This window comes from Camelus bactrianus, chromosome 24 (assembly GCF_048773025.1).
Source record: "Camelus bactrianus isolate YW-2024 breed Bactrian camel chromosome 24, ASM4877302v1, whole genome shotgun sequence".
Classification (NCBI taxonomy): Eukaryota; Metazoa; Chordata; class Mammalia; order Artiodactyla; family Camelidae; genus Camelus; species Camelus bactrianus.
In genome coordinates this window covers 14,174,385-14,196,024 of record NC_133562.1, presented here as the reverse complement: position 1 = coordinate 14,196,024, position 21,640 = coordinate 14,174,385, and the positions used below count along the sequence as shown (strand labels likewise).

At 36.0% G+C, this 21,640-nt stretch overlaps 1 protein-coding gene and 1 long non-coding RNA gene across 6 annotated transcripts in view; one reads left to right on the top strand and one right to left on the bottom strand.

The window, feature by feature from the left end:
• The window catches only part of DSC1 (desmocollin 1), a 274,987-nt gene that overhangs the window by 172,840 nt on the left and 80,507 nt on the right, over positions 1-21,640 (top strand). The window lies entirely within an intron of this gene.
• The window catches only part of LOC123614500 (uncharacterized), a 56,341-nt gene continuing 52,404 nt past the window's right edge, over positions 17,704-21,640 (bottom strand). The window contains exon 3 of the long non-coding RNA XR_006721897.2: positions 17,704-18,655. This is a non-coding gene — a long non-coding RNA (uncharacterized LOC123614500). The remainder of the gene's footprint in view (positions 18,656-21,640) is intronic.

Genomic DNA, 21,640 nt, shown 5'->3' with positions numbered 1-21,640 from the left:
TGACTTTCCAAAAAGTTGTAGCAGTTCACGTTCCTGCCCGGAGTGAGGGAGAATCCCTTTACCTGCACATCTTTTTCATCATTGGAAAAGTTTGAATTCCTCATGTTTGTCAATTTGATGGCTGAAAATTTTGTCTTATTTGTGGTTTAAATGTTAATCTCTCTGATTTAATGAAGTTGAGGTTTAATATTTTTGCTGGCCATTTGTATTGTTCTTTCTGTGAACTCTGTTGGTAATATCCTTGATTTGTAGGTGCTCTGTAACTGTCCATTTACAGGCAGCTCTTGTGATTTTGAGTGAGAATCACTTCACCTGCGAGTCTGTGTGCTCCTTTATAAAACTGTAAAAATACTTCTCCAATAGAGTTACTATGATATTCATGAAAATTACATATGAACGTGACTGTTACAGGAAGTCACTATTTGCTCAACGTGTAAAAACACAGCTATTTTATTGGACCATGTCAAAGTTTTATTTCAGTTATTACCATCTCTTTTATTAGAATTTAGTCTCTACATCACATTGCTGTTACATGGTTTAAGTATTTATTTCATTTCAATTCAGACACTTAAGAAATGTACTTAAATGTAACGATTTACGTAGGAGATGATCAAAAAGGAAATGGAGAATATTGACTTGAACAGAGGAAGACAGCAAGGGTGTCAGGGCATGGAAGTGAGCTCTTAATTTGAATTTTGTTTGTTTTGTTTTTTTACTTAATTATTGTAAAACTTTGGGGGAAATTACCTAAATTCTCTAAACTTGATTTCTCATCTGTAAAATCGGGGACTATTACCTGCTTCGATTTTGTGAAGTTTAAATGAGATAAGGAATGTGAAGTCTTTAGCACAGTGTCTAGCACTGGAAACCTCAAAATAAATGTGTCTACAATCATCTTCTACATTATATTCAGTTATCTGGAGAAAAGTGAATTATTTGGTAGCCTTGTTTTGTACATAGTCTACAACCAACCTTTAAACTTTACTTAACTGGATTACATCTCTTTAAGGACTGCATTTGTTTCATTTGGCTAGTTATCCTCTGTGAGTGTCAATATCTTCTAAAGACATAGAACATGCACGTACACACACACACACACACACACACACACACACCCCTAAGCATGCAGAGGTAGCTCAGTTTTTGTTAAGACAATTCAAATGGTTTCATTTAATTCTTTACTCATAAGAAAATCTTCTTTTTTTAAAGCAAAGAATACAAGCACAAAGTCCTATTTCCAGTTGATCATATTCTATAAAATACTTTGCAACTTGATTTTTTTAAATTATATTCATGGAGAAGTAAGATTTTATATACATATAAACAAAAAGTTCCTTGAGAGAAGGACAAACTGATAGATAACAGGAGCCAAATGCTTTCTTCAATGCATTGCCTACCATTTTCTTTTTTTAAAAAAATACTGACAGCTTACTAGGTTTTAGGGATATTTGAGGTCTTTGTTTACCTTGTTAATCATGTTTGTTTTGGAGCTATGTTTGTGTCTCTATTTGTTTAATACTACTTCTATTCCAGTAAATAATTTCTTATTCAGTCAGCTATAAAGTTATTCAAAAGGTAGAGTGAGATATAGTGATTTTTATATGGTGACTTTGTAGCCCTTGACATTGCTAAATTTCTTAATAGTTACAGACAGATTTTTTTTTCCTGATACCTTAAGGTTTTTACACATATAATTATGCCTTCTATGAAAAAAGGCCATTTTTACTTCTCTTTTTCCAAACTTCAGGCCTTCTATTTGTCTCAAAAACATATTGATCAAAAGAAGCCTGACACCAAAGAATATACACTTTATAATTTTCATCATATCAAGTTCATGCAAAGAATATGCAAAACTCATTTTTGGTGATAGGAATCAGGAAGGCTGTTATGGCCGGAGAAGGGGACGGCTATTGACTGGAAAGTGCCATGGAGAAATTTGCTAGAGTGACAGACATGTTTTTCTATGTCTTGACCTGGATATTGGTTACCTGGGTACATACATATGTCAAAAGTCATTGAATTGTGCAACTAAGATTAATGCATTCTCCTCTATGTAAGTTAAACTAAAAACAAAACCACATTTTTGTTACCTGTTTTTGGCTTTGGTTGGGGGGAGATAATGGAATAGTAAAGATTAAGTCAGAGCCCTCCCACACAGTTCATTTTGGCTCAGGACTCTATTCTTGACTGACTGGGGATAGCAACCCAAAATCGAAACTATGAAACTGCCTGTAGGCTGCTACAGGCAAAGATTTAATTTTTAGATAATTGAAAACCCAGTACCAGCTGTAGAGGGAGAAATGATCATCTCCACTGGAATAATAAGGTTGAACTTTTCTAATATGAAATCTTGCCCAATATTAAGGTGCTAGTGAGAATAAAAGATTCAATCAATACTTTTAAAATTTAGGACTCATTATGTACAGTTATAAATTGATATATATGGTTACTTCTTTGTGGCAATTTGTGTTAATAGGTTACTTTAAAACCGTAAGATGGTACGCAGGCGGTTGCTACATCCATTTGTAAGTAATAAATAGGCTGGAAAGAGTCTATAATGATGTGTGTTTATAAATATAAAACATCTATACACAGCTGGATAAAATGTGTACTCCAAACAGCATTCTCTTTCCCAGAGAAAGTAAATCATGTCAATTAAGTAAAACAAAAGCAAGTTGCTTTAGTTGAACAGTTGAGTGTAAGGGACCAGCCCCTGATAACAGAAGAATGTGGATCTGTTTTTCAGAGTGAGAAATGTTAAGGAGGTGTGGTTTGCTTTGTAAATAGCAACTGTGATGAGACAGCAAAACAGAGACGTGCACTTAAAACATCATTTGCTTCAACAATCTATTTCATACTTTATATAGAAACGTCTAAAAGTACTAGTTTAAGAATAATTAAATAGAAATATATATTCAATTTTTTAGAATGTGGAAAAAAGTTTTTAAACATTTTTGTAAAAATGTTTGTTAGATACACAGATATAAATTTGAATTAAGAAGAAATCACACTCTTCTTTCCTTACCTCAACGGACACACCATCTCATAAGGGGGCATAATCTCCCATCCTCCCGGCTTCGGGCATGTGCAAGCCACCCCTCCTATTGCTCATTCAGAATTGTTGCAAGGACTCTTATATTGACACTTGAGAGTCTCTAAAATCCCAGACAATCCACAGATGCCCTGGAATTGCCCCTTCTTGTCTGGGAAAACTCTTAAAGGTTATGGGTCATTTGGGGCTTTGCTATTCCCCAGCCTCTGCAGAATCCGTTTTAACAGGGGGCTGGGGCGTGGAAGTCCAGTTGAGCACAAATCTTTAGAACTCTTGGTATGAGAAGAAATATGGTCATTGCTATGCCTTGTCAAGAATTTGGAGCTTCTGGGTTTAGAAAATATGTTTAAAACATGCCTGAGTGCCAAGAGGTATACTGGGGGAAATATTTGGAGATTCCTTATTTTGTTTTAAAAACTACCCTCGAATTATGGGAGTATAGTTCAGGGGACTCAGTAAACCTGTTTAAGCTACTGAATAACCAGACAAGGGCAAAGATTTAAATCTAGGTGGTCCCTACTAATTAAAAAAACCATCAGTATGCTTTAACATGTCAAATAAAATGATAGAGGGTTTATGAGAAAAGTTAGCTATTTCATGCCCCATCCTTACCCATCCTGATTCCTGCCTACCAGAGGCAACCACTTTCAATTCTCCTGCTTCTGGGATTCCATTCAAAAATTTATATGTACTCTTCAGTTTAAAATTGAGATGTAATCCATTAAATTTCTTTTATGGAAGATGACAGTGTCATTTAGCTCCCTTTAAAAACCACAAATGGATAAAACCACAAAACAAAACCCTGTTTAAATACAAACAGTCCTCTCTCAGTTCACCCTCCCCATTCAGCTACTCCATAATTTTGGCTAAGATGAAAATTCAGTCCTTCCATTCTTCTGACTGTGTCTGTATGGTTCATAGCTGAACCCCATAGCACACTATGATCATGTCTCCTTTTTGGTGTGTAATTTTCCATTTCCCTTGGACTAAACAGCTGTTGCTTAGATTTCTATGTACTTGTTATTCAGCTATTTCCAATACTTTACAGAACTCTGAAAACTTAGGTAATCATCTACTTCGTTTTTTTTCCCTTGTTGATTTGTTAATTAGTTTGATTTTGTCTTTTTAGCTTCCTTCCTGGGATCCTCCCTCTCAGCTCCGTTTTGATCTGGCTGTTCTCCTTCCCAGGCGCTTTCAGGGCTCCCCTTCCCTCTAATTCTTAGCATTTTCTGTTCCTTTCCCCTCTGCTGCCTTTCTTGTTTCCCAGGTCTCATGATTTCTGCTTCTTGATTTATTCCTTTGTTTTAAGAGAGCAGTTTCTGGGGAAAAAAAAAAGGTAAATTGGAAGTGATTATTTGGGACTTGATGTTATAAAAATGTCTTTATTTTACTCTCACACTTAGTATGACTAGATAGAAAATCTTAAGGTAGAAGTTAATTTCCCTTAAAATTTTAAATATATTGCTCCATTGTCTTCTAGCTTCCAGGATAGCTGCTCAAAATTTTATTGAGTGGGATTTGGGCAAAGAGAATACATATTTGTGTTCAATCACTGATGTTTAATCCTCTTTATTACGCCACATTGATTTCTCATTCTCTCCAATATTTTCTATGTGTTCAAGCATTCCTGATTATCATTTTTAAAAGGGCAAGAGGTAAAACATTGATTTGTACTTTCAGTGAAGTATAACATGAAAAATAATTTTTTTAAACTAAAAACAAGTTTTGACAGAGCAGAGTTACAGTACAGTTGAAAGAGAACATAAATAGGACAAGAGGGTTCCAGAAAATATCAGAAGAACTTTGGCGTTACTGAATCCTTTCTAGTTTTTCTATTCAGGTTTTCGTTACCTTGTTCTTAAGCATGACTCATCAAACTTCTCAGCAACCCTGAAAGCCAGAAGAGAAGAAATGCTTACGGGAAATGACCACTGACCTGGAATCCTCTTCCAAGCTAAACCATCAGTTTAGTATAAAGATAGAATATAGAAATCTTCAGATTCCAAGCAAGTAATTTTTTTGCTTTCTCATCTCTAAAATGGTGATGATAATACCTCCATCATATATGAAGTAGGTCATGATAAGGATTAAATAAGATACAGTATCTAAAGTCTCAAACATAAGATAGGCACTCAAGAAAATTATTCTGAAATAATTTTAAAATTATTTCTCAAAGCCAAATAGAAATTCTAAATATCATTTGACCCGTGAAACCATCAACACTACTTTGATAAGGGTTTTGGAATTGAAAAGAGAGAAGTTATATTTGCTGTAAAGCGGAAGGACTAAAGACTTCTGGAGTATGAGACTGTTAATTTAGAAGGGCATAAACAGAAACCAAAGCACAATAAAGATTAGATTAAGATTTTAAACAACGATTATAAATCAATAAAAAATGTTAAAAAAAAAGATTTTCAACAACACAGAGACTTAAAATCTATCATAAGAAAACATTTATTGAGAGCTTGTAATATGGCAGGCATTCTGCTCAGTGCTTTAAATGCATAATTTAATGTTTACAACAACACTGGATTACAATGCTTATTTCACAAGGGAAAGAAAAATGAAAACATTCAAAGATGTTAAGTATCCTGTTTTTCCTCAAATCTAAATTTCCTGCCCTTTCCTTGTTCTGTATATCAGAGAACTACATTTCCCAGGCTGCCTGCCCTCTGACTTTTGGGAGATATGGCCGGTGGAGGGTACTTGTGGAACATGGGAGGGTGGGAAAAGGGGAGAAGTAGGTGTATTTCTCCTTCCCTCTTTCTGCTTCCTGGGGCATCTCCATGAACAGCTACTTCTCCTCTGTGGTTCTAGCTCCCATCAGATGGGCCTCTCTCCAAGGTCTCAGCTCTACCTGGCATTGCTTCCATGCTTCTAGTTCCCACTAGGCTTCTAAATCCTTGGAGACACCATCCCCTCCCCACAGTCCCTCCAGCCGTCAGGGAGGGAGCTGCTTCCTGTTGCTGCTCATCTCTAAATAGCCTGTACGTTGACATCTCAGTTCTTTCATCATTTGAGTAAACAACTTTCTTATTTGGTTTCCTTTATTCGAGAGACTTAAGGTGGTTTTTGTTTCCTGGCTTTATCCTGATGGATTCAAATTTCAAACATAAAATTTAAACCTAAAATTCAAATAGTTGCCAAAGTCTGTGCTCTTAACAAGTAGTCTACAATGTTGTTATGAAAATAAATTAACTCCTTCAGGGGCAGAAAAAATGAATAGGACTTATACAACTATCCACAATAAGATCACTGTATAATTACATGGCATTTATTATATAAAATATGCCTGAGACTGTCAGGAATCAGCACTATATTATTTAGCAAGTATTATATTTCATTTATAAATATTAATGCTAAATTTTTCAATAAAAATTAAACACTTTATTTGGAACTACTGTTTATATCCACAATATAATGTGTGTTATTCCATATACAACATGAATTGGACTTTGTTGAGTAAAAATTTAAATATTTGAAAAGGAACAATTCAATGCCACAGTTCTACAAATCCTAAGTATTTACTCCCCCTTCTATGATGTAAATGTGTAAAATTGGAAACACCGTATACTCAACTGACATAGTTGACTGTAATTTTTTTTTTAGGGATGAGTTAGGGTTTGATAAAAGAAGACGGGGGAAATGAAAGTCTACGGTTATTTTGTGTTTCTGTTTTTTCCAAAATAAGGCAAGAACTCTGTCACACCTTAGCTATCCATTAAACAATGTCCCTGTTTCTGTCCACAATTATGTTTATTTAACTCTTTAGCACATTCATGTATTCTACTTTCGTTTTTAAAAAATGAACTTTATTTGTGTTAGAGACATGGCAATGATGAATGGCTGTGCTTAAGGCATATACTTATATTGCCATATTAATCATTCTCTGACTCTCTGACTATAATACTATTGCAGAGTTAGGGATAACCCCCTGTGAAGGGGTTATCACATTTCTACAGGTCTAGCTTACATATTGTCAAAGGATTTTAGCATTTCAAATGAAAAAGTGGAATGGTCTTTAAAAAAAGATTTATTTAAAAATGTTAATAGTATAATATTATTAAAGGAAATATTCAGAAGAAAAAAATATTCACTCTTCAATATTCTTCCTCTCCTTAATATGACTAATTTGGTTTATACACAAATATACCTGGAAAATTGATTTTCCTTCAATATATTCATATTGAAAACTACCCAATTAGTATACGTTGTTGCCATATCTCTTGGTCTTTTAGGACCCCTCTGCAATTAATTTCAAAGCTTGCACCATAATTTCTCATGACGAATTTCTGTCCTTTGAGGTGGGTTTGATTTTTAACAGTGACCGAAAGTCATTAAGAAACAAGTTTCTGGGTTAGTTCTATAAATTAAGCTGAATAGTGCATTTTTAGATCATAGGCAATTACCTTAAAAGCGTAACAGTGCTTTAGAGCCAAATTCATGTAGGAATAAATGAGATGCAGCTAGTGTCTTTATCTAGTGAGCCCAGGGGCATGTGGCCTGAGTAATCATAATTCAGCTCAGAAAAGATAACAAGTTAATCAAAAGTTACTGAGTTACAGATTCAGGGAAAGTTGGTTAAAGTGCCATCTCAAAATTCTAGTGAAAAAAGTGGTTTCTTTGATAACGTATGTGGGATTTTAATTAACATCTAGGGAATGGTACTGATGGTTGATAAAAGTAGATCTTTTTTTTTCTACTGTGATTCTTTGATGGTTCACTTTTTAATGGTATTTTAATAATCTCCATAAGAAAAATAAGGCAGAACAATGGTCAGTGAGTTTGGTGACTTTGTTGATATGGCCCCTTCATTCCTAAGACTGCAGTTCCTCGAATTTCCTTATGCCACTTACTGCAACTGATCAGTGCAGACAGCCGCTATCCTGGGGCTCCAAGAATGTCTGAGACTTGTGGAGAAGACAGGGATAGAGACGACTAGTGGTTTTCTGTTTTTGAAGGAATTCTGACAAGCTTTTTCCTTCCAGATGATGATAGCAAGGGAACCATTTATAGAATAGATTTGTAGATTGTAGAAGTACCTATCGATGCAGAATTTTAATTTTGATCAGTGAATCCCTATGATTTGGAAAATGATTTTTGGCCCTACCTTCGTTTCATCACTTTTTAATTTCCCGAATTTATATCCAGAATCTTATCTATAAATATTTCTGTTTCAATCATGAGAGCAATGTCTGACCTCAGCTGAAAGAGATTGAAAAAAACTGCTTTTAAGTGGTTTTTACTGTTTATCTGGTGTTTCCATCTTGTACTAAAGTAGGAAAATTGGGCTTCTGCTCTGTTCCCATGATAAAGCAGCCTGTCTGGTATCTCTCTGCTTGTTCTCTTCCTGGAAACACCTCCCCAACCACACCCCACACACTTCAGCTCCAGAGCTCAACATCACGATGGTACATGTCACTTAAAGAACACGTGACCAAAAATTCCTAGCATCGTCTAAATCCTTTCTTGTACTGAATAGCAGATTGATGTCATCAAATACCACCCAAAGTACAACCAGTGGTAGTGGAAACAATTTTTACTCCATCAATAGAGTATTCAATGTGATGAATGGCGATCTCTAAAGTGTCATTGATACACATCTAAACATATTCCTGCGCTCATCACTGATACAGTAATAATATTGATGGTGACTTGGTTTCAGATATACATTTTTGGTAAACAAACATAAATTTCCAATGCCATTGCAACCCCCAGCATACACACATATGCGCACATACACACCCCAAATACATGTATTAATTTTATTATTAGACTGAAAAATGAACAACTATATGATCCTTTAGTTTTGCATAAGAAAATTATTAGTTATTGTTTATAATTCATATTAATCATAACCTATACCACTGATGACAATGTCTGGGAGAAAGCTAAGATGAAATAAATAATACACAAAAGACAGCCCGGTGTTTATTGTTATTAATAGTAGTAGCATTAGCTTTCGTGCTTCTATCTTAGATGAGATGATGTGAAAGAGAAATAAAGCCAGTAGGACCTTTTGTAGGAACTTACGTGTCATTGGAGGTGTCAGTCACCATTTTTAAGGAGCCGCTGCTCACTTGTAATGCATTCATTGTTCATATTGCAAGAGAATGTTTTGACTCTATCGAAGTGCTACAGATTACCATTGTGGTTTTGCATGTTTTCTTTAGCAAGGATGAGTATCAAATGACTCTGTTTAAAAAATGGAAAAGCAATAACAATAGTAGCCACCTGCACACCCCCGCTTGCCTCATACCACTGTGGGAATAAATGAGTTTTAACTGAGTAAAACAGAAGTAGAAGTAAGCCCGTAAATGTATGATCACCACTGTTACACAATAGCTACAAATGCTCCTGGAATTTGATGTGTTTCTTATCACAGGAGGTCTGAGGGCATCACTGGTTTTACCTGCTCTTTCTGGGGCAGGAAACAGTGAGAAAGGTGTTTAAAAATGTTTGGCTTCTCAGAGCCCACGGTAAAAACACTGTCTAGTGCATGAAGTCACTTCTCACCTGAAGGGCTGGTTTTTCTCCACACCCATGAAATCTCATTTTCTCTGCTGACACTGCCAATTTAAATTTATTTTACGTGTGATGTAGACAGATGTCTGCGAGGAGCTGGACCGAGTCCATTAACACTTCACAGAGGGAGGGGCGTGGTTTTAATACTTAAGTGGTGGTTGGCAGCTCTGCCCCTTGGCCCTAGCTTCCCCAATCCCTGGGCTCTTCGAAACTTAACTAGCCTTTGGTACACAGGCTACTTTCTGAGAACTTTTTTCTATCATGAGCAAGAGAGAAAAACTAAGAGGTGTTCCTCAGATGACTCGCCTTAAATTGGCTAAATTAATGGTTAATTTAGAATCAAGCTGTCTCTCTCCCAAGAAAGGGATAATGATGTACGTTGTCAGTGCTGCGATAATACCTCCCTCTATGCATTTTCTATGCATTTTCTGAGTTAGTTTCATGACTATTTTCAAGTGGCTGAATTCTCATCCTCACTGCCCCTTAAGGGATACAGGGCAAGCAAGCAGTAGTCCACAAAGATATATTTAAAATCTTAATGACTGAATTTTATATGCAGTTATGATTGCAAAGATTCATAGTTTCTGTAGAATTTAGTCTCCAAAGCCTGTTTCACATGATCCTTCGCCTCAGAGAGAAATAAAGAGGCAATCAGGCAAGGCTCATTCCAGTGGGCAATCTTCCCGCTTCCCTGAATGTGTTGAGTGCTGGAGGAAAAACTCAGCTCAACTCCGAGCTAGCAAGCACCTCTCTGCTTCTAATGCTTTCTGCCTTTGCCTCTGACAAGGTGGTCAGGATCTCTTCACTTCCTGCTTTCTAGTCAGATTGCAGCCGCTGACTAATGTTTCCCTGAGGCAAAGCTGTCAGCAGAATTTACCCTGTCTGAGTCATCTTTTCTCGGGGTGGGGGGTTGGGGCATCTTATCTCCTACTTCCTGTTTTCTCTCTGGATCATCCAGCTTCCATTCTGTTCACTCAGTCCTCTAAGCTCCATTCTTCTGAACACTTCACCTGGTACCTGTGTATCACTGCCAAGTCTAATTTGGGACAGTTGTAGCTAACAAATCAATAGCACCTGCTTACCTTAAGATAATCAGTGAACAGTACCAGTGAGCTGGTTTCTGACATATCCCACAACGTCGAGAAGAGGCTCGAAGTTTAGTGGTGAGATGTTATCTGCCTTAGCTGCAGTGTCAGGTCCTATTTTGGAATAAAAGTTTTGGATTCAAGCATTGTAGGAAATACTGAAAGTATTTTAATGTTAGGATGTCTACCTAACATGCAAACTAAATTCAAACTAAAAATATTAAGGCATAGGAACTAACAGTTTTGCACATTTATGGTTTCTTAGGACTAATTACGAGATTTTTTTTTTTTTAAGGAAATAGCAAGTATTTGAAAAAGACAGTGTTTAAACTGACAGGACAAATCTTAGGTAGCTATATAAATAAAATAAATATAAGCTAAGCTTTCATCAAGGCCAAAAGAAGCCGCCTCCTTTTTGTTTGTTTGTATGTTAAAAACTACTGTTATAGTGAAGTTGAAGTGTGAAAGAAAAAAAATGAAAATATCTGCCACACAGACCTCTGAAAAAGAGCTTCTCACTGTTTTCCCAGGGAGTGAAGACCCCAAACCTCATATTTTGATTTTCCATGTTATCTCCTACCATTTTAATAAATTAAAAAAAATAAGAATGCATTGCTATTTCAAACTGAGCCATATAAAACTGGAGCCATGATTTACCAAGAAGAAAATGTTCATATATTTGATTTGAAATTTTTAAGTCATGTGTTTCACAAAACTAGAACAAATAATTCTAAAATTTTTATGGAACCACAGAAGACTCCAAATAACCCAAGCAATCTTGAGAAAGAAGAACAAAGCTGGAGAGATCATGCTCCCTGATTTCAAACTTACTACAAAGCTAAAGTAATCAAGAGTGTAGTACTGGCACCAAAGCAGGCACATCAATCAATGGAACAGATCTGAGAGCCCAGAAATAAACTTGCACCTATACAGATAATTAATTTATGACAAAGGAACAAAGAACATACAATGGAGAAAGGACAGTCTGTTCAATAAATGGTATTGGGAAACTAGACAGTCACATGCAAAAGAATGAAACTAGACCATTATCTTATACCATACTCAGTAATTAGCTCAAAATGGATTAAAGATTTGAATGTAAGATCTGAAACCATAAAAGTCATAGAAGAAAACATGGGTGATAAACTCACTGGTATTAGTCTTAGTGATATTTATGTGGATCTGATTTCAAAGGCAAGGGAAACAAAAACAAATATAAACAAATGAGACTTTTCATATGGAGGAAACTATGATAAAAAGAAAAAGGCAACCTACTGAATGGGAGAAAATACTTGTAAATCATATATCCAATAAGGATTGGATATCCAAAATATATAATAAATTCATAGACCTCAACAACAACAAAAAACACCCTATTTAAAAATGGACAGAGGATCTGAACAGATGTTTTTCCAAAGAAAACATAGATATGGCCAACAGAACCATGAAATACACTCAATATCACTAATCATCAGGGAGCTGTAAATCAAAACAACAATGAGATGTCACCTCACACTTGTTAGAAAGGCTGTTATTGAAAAAACAAGAAATAACAAATGTTCAAGAAGATGTTGAGAAAAGGGAACCCTTGGCCACTGTTGGTGGGACTGTGAATTGGTGCAACCTCTATGGAAAACAGTATGGAGATTCTTCAGAAGATTAAGAACAGAACAACCATATGACTGAGCTATTCCACTTCTGGGTATTTATTCAAAGAACAGGAAAACACTAATTTGAAGGGATATATGCATTCCTATGTTCATTGCAGCATTATTTACAATAGCTAAGATATGTAACAATTTAAGTGTCCATTGACAGATAAATGGATAAAGAAGATGTAGTGTAAATATACAATGCAATACTACTCAGCTATTAAAAAAAATGGTATGAAACCCTGCCATTTGTGACAACATGGATGAACTGGAGGGTATTATGCTAAGTGAAATAAGTAAGATGGAGCGAAACAAATATGACTCATGTGGAATTTAAAAAAATAAAAAGCAAAACCCCAAACAAATGAATAAACCAAATGAAACAAAAGCAAACTCATAGATACAGAGAACAGATCTGTGGTTACCAGAAGGGGAAGGGGTCAGGGAGATGAGTGAAATGGGTGAAGGAGGTCAACTGTATGGTGACAGATGGTCATTGGACTCGGGGTGGTGGTAACTCTGTAATGTATACATATGTTACACTATAATGCTGTACACCTGAAACTCATATAAAAAAGTAAAATAAGTAAAACAGATTTCTTTGTAGAAGCTTGCTTTAGATGAGTTCCTGTTTTGGACTTCATTCAATCCCTTACCAATTAGCCTTTGGTTTATTTCATTCTAAACGTTTGGTTTTTTGTGTTTGCAGTTTCAACATTCTTTTAACAACTCAGAGGGCTGCAGAAAATGCTGTGCTTCATCAGGTAGCATGAATTAAAGAAGGGTGTGTTCTAGATGTTGGCAGTGAGGACTGTCATTGTTTGAGAAAGTGTAATTTGAGATTCAGCAGTTTCCTTTCCAGTTTAAGAAGCTCTGCCCTAAAAGACAAGTCAAATGAGTGCAGAAGAGATGAGAGATTTATATAAGAAATTAAACATACGTTAGAGACACTGGCAGAGACTCCATTTTTGTCATTGTGAAAGACTCTACTGTGAGATAGACCATTGCTCAAAACGTTTCACTTTCCTGTTGTCATTTTCCTTCAGATATTATTTGAGATTATACTGTTGCTCACCAAATTACGTATGCTGCTGGTCCTCAGAAATGTGGTTCCGGGGTCCATTTGTTGTTCCACTTGTTACTGCTCTCAGTCCTGCCATGTTGCTTCAGCCCAAGGCTGGCCAAGAAGCTAGCTAAGACCAGGAAGCTCAGGGTACCCTCCTTCCTTTACTGGAATGGACTTCTCTGGGAGGCTGGTCTGATTACCTTTGTTTCCAGTTCTTTTCTAAAGCTCATATCTCAAAAGCCCGGGTGCCAACTTCAAATAAGCTATTATTAGCTCAGTCCTGTGTTTAGTCTCTGATAAGTGTCCCATGTGCCTCATATAAGAAAAGGCCAGCAGCTGTTCAAGTCTTTGAATTGTGCAGTTCTTTGAATCTCGGAGTATCTTCATATCCAAGTTATTTCTTGTTTCTCACAAAACCTCTATGAGTTGGCATTTCCATGTTACAGAGTTTTAGCCAGATTCAGGCCTGGCAAAGGGCCGTCTCAACCCTTATTTTCAGATTCCATTCCAGTGCAAATGGAGTTCTTTTTTTAGTTTTGTTTTCTTTGTTTTCTAGTATATCTCTACTATGCCACATTCCTCAAAGGCTAAGAAAAATGTAGGAAGGAGAGGAAAAAGGGATTTTCTGCGAAATGGCAAATTTAGGGTGCTGGTAGTATGAAAATACATTTAAGTTGAAAATACATTCCCCATACCTTTTAAAAGCGTTTTTGGAGGGCTTTTTCGTACCCTGAAAACACCTGCTTTGCCTGGCTGATCTCTTTGATGTGGGAAGGGAGCTCAAGGAACAAGCCAGGAAGGTCGTTTGTAGCTCACCACTCAGGAAAAGTGTGATCTCAACTGTATCTGCCCTGCGGTTGGGTGATCGCAGCCCTGGCTGTGTTTTGTGGGATTTCCCCCATCCTGCCATACTTGGGCAGGCATACAGTGCTAAAGATAACAGATGATCCCATCTGCTGTTCCTGCCCGCCTTTGTGTGCCGAGCTGAAATAAGGAAGTCTTACCTGGGTAACCACAATGACCAGTGTGTAGCATTCATACCCCTCTGAGATCACAGACCAAGTCTAGTTTCCAACTTGCTACTGGAAGTGAGCTATCTGAATCAATGTCTTTGATCAAACGAACTCGAGTTGGTATAATCAGGTATTTTAGAAGACAACTCATAGTCCAGGGACTAGTAAGTCCATAGGCTTACTAGCCAGGGACAGTGAGGAAACGTTTGAGTGATTTTCAAATTGCATTGCTTACAGAGTTTCACACTTAGAGACAACCATATATATATATAACCTATGTAGATGTATTATATATTATATATATGTATTATATATATTATGTGTAATACAGTCTCTCTTTTACTTTGCACTAAATAAGCATTGTTGAATGAATAAAAATAACTTCAGAGAGCACCTCTATTTATCCTACTTTTTATGTATATGTATTAAAACATTTGAGACCCAGTACATTTGAGAGATTTAAGAATTTTCAAAACCAGCAATGAATGAGTCCAGATAAAAACCTTGATCTCCTTACACCTCTTCTTTTCTGTGTGTTGGCTACTTTCAAGTGATCACCTACTCAAATACATTCATCCAAGTAATATTTATTGATTGTCAATGTTTCCGGCACCTTATCAGGTATTGTGATGAACACAGAAAGTATGATGACACTGTTCTTGCCTTAAGGAATTTATTATATAATAAGAACCATTAAACATAGCTACTGGAACTACTCCTCCAAATGATTGCTCCTCCAGTGTGAATAAAACCACTGACTCTTTGGCACAACACATTTTGCTAAAAAAATATTAACTATATTGCACAGTCTAGAAATATCCATCACCAAATTCATCTACCTATGTGTCATCTAAGATATTATTTCAGGCCCTACATAATATGGTTAGTCTGTGGCTCTTTGCATAGAATTATTGGATGGGACTTCCTTCTCGGTTCTAACATCTCGTACCTGTACCGTCTTTTTGTCACGCAATTCATTGATCCCCTAATGCCCACCCTGAGAGAGGGGTGAGAGGAGGGACTGGAATGAACGAGTTAAGTTTTCATTTCTAGATCCTTAACGAATTGAATTATCTGTCTAATTACCTGAAGAATATACTTGTTAACGTAGGGCAGGCAAAATTCCACGCTGTCAGCAAAACTTCGATGGTATCAAAACAAATGAGTCATGTAATTTCAGCTTTTGAAGATGGAGTTTGAAAAACCAGAAAGAAAGCGTTTCCTGATTGGCAGGGGGTGAGATGGGAAGGCCTGTCGCACTGGGGTAGTTGTCCCACCCCCAGCACCACACACACAGCATAATTGCTCAGACCACTACCAGGGTGCCAGAGTCTGGTGCATGAAAATGAAGGGAGAATTTCCTTTTCCTGCTTAATATTCAGAGGTACCATGGAAGGAACCCCTCCGTTGTGAATCCTGCAGTCTCTCATGGATCAAAGATTTCAAGAGGAGGCGTTGCTGGACAGTTTCATTGCTCAGGGCTAATTATTCATAGAAGAATCCACCCAGGAAAGTTGCTAAGCTGGTTCGCTGGCTGTTTGGTGGAGACTTTTAAAGAGACATTGCCACATTTGAACGGAGAATTTATTGTACGTTAAAATTATACATGGAGAGAAGAGAGGAAAGACAAGTAACTATGACAAAGTAAATGGGACTTCTTTTAATTTCCATTCTTTAAAACTGTATTTAAATATGAACTAAAGAGCATGACATAACTGTTCATCAGACACACCAGTCAAAAGGCACGGTTAAAGTTTCTTTGTGTTATTAAGATACGAATACATGGAGAAAAGTTGGAAATATGCCATATATTACTGTGGGAAAATCATGATAAAATATTACTCATTAAAGTTTAGTTTAGAGATTCTACATGCACACCAGGGTATATCGAACACAAAACAACTTTTCTTACGTTGTAAAAATCCAAAAAATATGCGTACTTGATTCCTTAATAATTATTCTTTTTTGAATAAAATCTTCTTAGGCAAAGAAGAATTAGCAAAGGAATCCTTTTACAATCACCATTTTCACATGGTTTTTGGGGAACTTTGATTTGGCAGAAATTCTGTGCCCCCAAGTACCTCTTCCCCAAATATTAAAGGGAGAGATATAACTTAAAAATACAACTAAGTTAACAATTTGAAATAACTTAAAGACCTTGGCTGAGTCCCTCTCCAGCAGGGTTGGCTGCTTCCTCTATGTGTTTCCATAGCTCACAATGTCTTTTTTATCTGTATCAAGAGTCCAGCACGGTGCCTGAACCAGGAGGGGTCTAGCAAGTGGTTTGTTAAGTGAATTACAAACTACATCTAAGGCTATTTTCTATTTTAATGAAGCAAGTCTTGAGTTGGATTTAGTGCATGAATATCTCGGTATGTTCTATTTATAATATGTGTTTTGTGAATACTCATTCTACTGAACGTGGCTGTAAAGTCTGTGGTGGAGTGAGAAATAGAATGATTTGAGTGATCTGCAAGGACTTCACATTAAAACACTGCCAATTTGAGATTCAGGTGTGTAAAAAAATTTTTTCTTTAACAAGCTTAAACACTGTCATATACTCAAGTAGGAAGATAGCTACATTTATTTGCAATCCAGTATGTCTAGGTGCTATGATTTGCATAAATATTATCACCTTTAGTTGTCACAACAAGCCTATGAGACACTGTTCTGCCCACTTTGCAGAGATGAAGAAACTGAGGTTCAGAGAAACTCTGTAGTCAGTAAATAGGAGAAAAGACAGGGTTCAAACTTAGATCTATCTGACTCTAAAAACATGCCTTCTGTACATACCTGTTAGCATTGTTAGTCAATCATATCCTAGGAGGAATTACTTTATTCATAAGTTACTATGAATTATTTTATTCTGTTTTATTTCCTGAGTATGACTATCAGTCTCCCTGAGAAAAGGGAGGTTTGAGGAAAAGGAAAAGGAAAAGGGGTGGACAGTTTTAAAGAAAGACGTCAGGGTAGAAATCAGGGGTACTTCAGTGATGCTTTGTAAACAGGGCATGAGGTTTCAAGGCGCTTGATGTATTTGTGCTTCTACTGAGGTTAAGGAGGGCATCTTGTGAGAAAGAAAGGAAGCACTGAGGGAAAGAAAGGATGGCAAAGGTACTCTTAGAATTTTGACGTGTTTGATTTTGATAGTGGGAAACAGAGCAGCACATCTGTAAATAGTGAAGTGATGCTGAACGCATCCTTATTTGGGAAATTATTCCTAATTTGAATTGGTGAACTTAAACAAGTATATTTTCACTTCTTTAAAGTTCATTTCATTGGTCTTTTCCTTAGTTAGCGCTTACGTGAGGAAGAAGAATATGAGTGGAAAACAATGTCAGGTTTGGAAGAGAGGGCTTAATTTTCTCTGCATGGGACCAAAGGCAAGCTACAGCGCTGTCTCTTCAACTCTAAGTAACTTGGAGTTTTAGAAATGAGAAAAGCAGGTTCGCCGCCTCCTTCAGTAGGTCTGTGGGGCATAATGTAACTTCTAGATCTCCTCTGGGCACGTCTGTTTATAAAGAAGCAGTTGTTAAGTGTCTCTCATTCAGCAAGTTCTGCTCTATTTCTGCAGAACAAATCAGAACATAGGAACTAAGTGTATAAGCCAAATGTTAACAAATTAGACTCCTTTCCTACAGCTGTTAGTCTCTGTCTTTTATGAGAGATTCCAAAGTGTTACTGTGCCCAAAGAATGATGTACTTGAAGGCATTTCATCAAATGTTAAGATCACCAATGGTTAATAACCCTGGAAGAAGAGCTGGCCTGGATTCAACTAAGGCTCTACCATTTACTGGTTGTATGACTTCAAACAAGTTACTAAATATGTCCAAGCCTCAAGTATCTCACCTGTAACATGGGGTGATAATTTTACCAAACTCTTGAGATTCTTGTAAAGGTTAAAGAGGATGATCTATGTAATATGCTCCATGTAGTGCTTAGCACGCAGTAAACTCTCAGTAAATGTTACCTCCACCTCGGTTCCCCATTGTTCCTGACCTGCCAGATGGATTTTGAGATTTTAACTGATCTTCAGTACACATCTTAGTCAGTTCTCCTAGGTAAAGGTCCTTCAGTAGTTCTACTTCTCCGAAAATCCAGACTTTAATCTGAAAACTGCACGAACTTTCCGGACAAATTTGATGGCAAAACATGGAGAGTTAAGTCTGGAAGTAAGTAAGAAGTCGACCAAATTGGAATCACTTTCCGACCTTCTATGTTTCTTATACACACACAGTGACTGGACGTTCACATGCTGGATCTGCAAGAACAGAGAAGGAATAGGCTGAATTTTGTCTGGAGAATTAGGTTTAAATATACTTCATCCCAGATTATTGAAGATTGAGAAATTCTGGTAGAAGAAATTATCCTCCAAAGAATACACAGAGATATTGCAGTTGACCTTAATAGAGGGTCCTGTTAATAAAATATATATGAGTTTTGAACACACAGGCAGCATGAAAATCTTCTTCCTTTATTTACTCTTTTTCTAAACTATAGCAGAAAGTTCTCTGGCCTGGAACCCTCTGCATATCTACTCCTCACATGAGGAGACCCCAAAAAGAAGTGGGAGTCAGAGGGACATTCTTGTGCTCTGCTGAAGATTTTACAATTTTCAGTCATTCTCAATCCTTGCAAACACTAAATGGGCCTGAAGCTCTACCCACCTATCCCATTTAAATGCAGTATTTACAGGTGTTGAACAACTATTAAAAGGTATTTTAGTAGACTAATTTTGTTATGTGATGCCAAGAATATTGTTTCAAGTGTTGCTGCTAGTTTGGAATTTAATGCTTTATTTATTCTTGCTGTCTCTTTAATTGCCATGTATGTTATGCATGCATATTTCATTGCTTAAAAATTCAAGCAAGGTTGACCTTCTTCCACCATTTGTGCCAACACATCACTATTTGTACTGATGGAAGTAAGGAGACAGCAAATTCAAAAGTCATTTCCTGGGTGACATTGGCTAACAATGTACTGGCAGATTTTACTTCCTAAATAAAGATTTTTATGCCAATATTGTTATTTTATATTCTCTCACCACGCATCAGCAAAATAATGGAAGAAGGTCGGTGGGGAGTTCAGAGCAGGGCAGAGAGGTAGAGTGTGTGTGTGTATGTGTGTGGTGCATGTATCTGGACACCAGGAATCATTCTTATGGCGGGTGTTCTGTTGAAAAACAATACCACTGTAGGCATTTCATGCTCATTAAATATAATGTGCCTATTCTGAGTTATACCACTATCAAATATCACCACTTTCCTATTTTTTTCTTACAAACCAACGTAAATTTAATGCTAACAATTTTCATTATTTATTAGCCGTTGAATACACTTATCAGAAAAAAAAATTCTTATAAAATTAGAAACTGACCCCCAAAAACAAGAAAAGTAAAAATTTGTCAAATTTTACTTTTTGTTCTCAGGCCCTTCACAATAATTAGGTACCCTAAAAAAGATTAAGAGAAAGCCAAAATGAAAATTACCAAATATTTGGAAACAGAAGGCAGTTAACTCACTACATATGCTTTGGAAAATCATTAAATAAAATTATATAGATTTAAATGAAATTATTAGAAAGCAAATAGAGTAGAAACCACCAAATTCAAAGTATTAGAAAACATAAATACAGTGAAAAGAAGAGTTGATTTGATTAATAAAGTAATTTTTTAAAATGAGTGTTTTGAAATAATAAAATAGAAAATGGAAAAAAAAGTTATCTGCATATTTTTATTTCTTTATCATCGCCCTCCCCAGAGTTCTATTGCCAAAAATAGTTGAGGTGTTGTAAGAACAAAATGATTTGAGGATATGAAATATGAAATAAAGGAAAGACTGATTATTTGAAATGATTTTAAAAAAAAACCTGAGGATGAAATAAACAAATAATCAACTTCATAGACATTGAGAAGGATACATTCATGACGAGTTTCTGTGATGTAAGCATAACAGAAACATTTGAGGTGGAAGAAGCTATTAAGTCTTCAGATTCCTTTCAAGGAGAGACAATTTATTGTACTGGAGGTGCAGTACTTCCAGAACAGTTTAAGAATTTTAATAGACGTTAAGAACTTTAGTGCAATTTACTAATGCATCTACTATTGGTATAGCATGTGATGTTGGAATTAATGAAGGGTAAATAAATATATCTAATTCTAGAGAATGTTAATTAGTATAGAAAAAGATTTTTTTAATTGAAGTATAGTGGATTTACAATGTTGTGTTAGTTTCAGGTGTACAGCAAAGTAATGCAGTTATACATATATATATTCTTTTTCAAATACTTTTCCATTATAGGTTATTACAGGATATTGATTATAGTTCCCTATGCTATACAGTAGGTCCTTGCTGTTTATCTGTTTTATATATAGTAATGTGTATCTGTTTATCCTAAACTCCTAATTTATCCCTTCCCCTCTTTCCCCTTTGGTAGCCATAAGTTTGTTTCCTATGTCTGTGAGTCTGTTTCCATCTTGCAAGTAAGTTCATTTGTATCATTTTTTTTTAATTCCACATGTAGGTGATTTCATGTTTGTCTTTCTCTGTCTGACTTAATTCCCTTAGTATGATAATCTCTAGGTCTATGCATATTGCTGCAAACAGAATTATTTCATTCTTTTTTATGGCTGAGTAATACTCCATTGTATAGAAATGCCACATCTTCTTTATCAATTCATCTGTCAGTGGACATTTAGGTTGCTTCATTTCTTGTCTATTATAAATTGTGCTGCTGTGAACATTGAGGTGTATGAATTTTTTTAAAAAGAACAAATGCTTCCATGTGTTAGGTAATCTAGACATTTTTATAATTTGATTAATCTAGACTTGAAACAAATCTTCTGAATTTACCTGGTAAGTCTGCTCATGAATACCCCCCAACATTGTAAGCCCCCTGAAACACTAGCTAAGAAGTGCCTGGTACACATATTAGGACCTCAATAGTATTTGTTGAATGAACAGGTAAATGAATGAGCTACCAATTACGCTGGTAAAGATTGAGCTAATTTTGTGAAAACAATGGACTAATACACAGCACACTAGAGCTGAAAGCCTTGTACATTTCACTTTTTATTTTATTATTGAACATGATTTACTTCATCTAGAAAGCTCTAAAGTCAAGCAAACATTCGTATTATTCCTGTATTGCTACTGCAACATTTCTTTTCTCCTTAATAATCATTCTTACTTTGAAAGTACCTACTTTGAAGTATATTTAGGCTGAAATTTTCATTTTGGAGATTTTA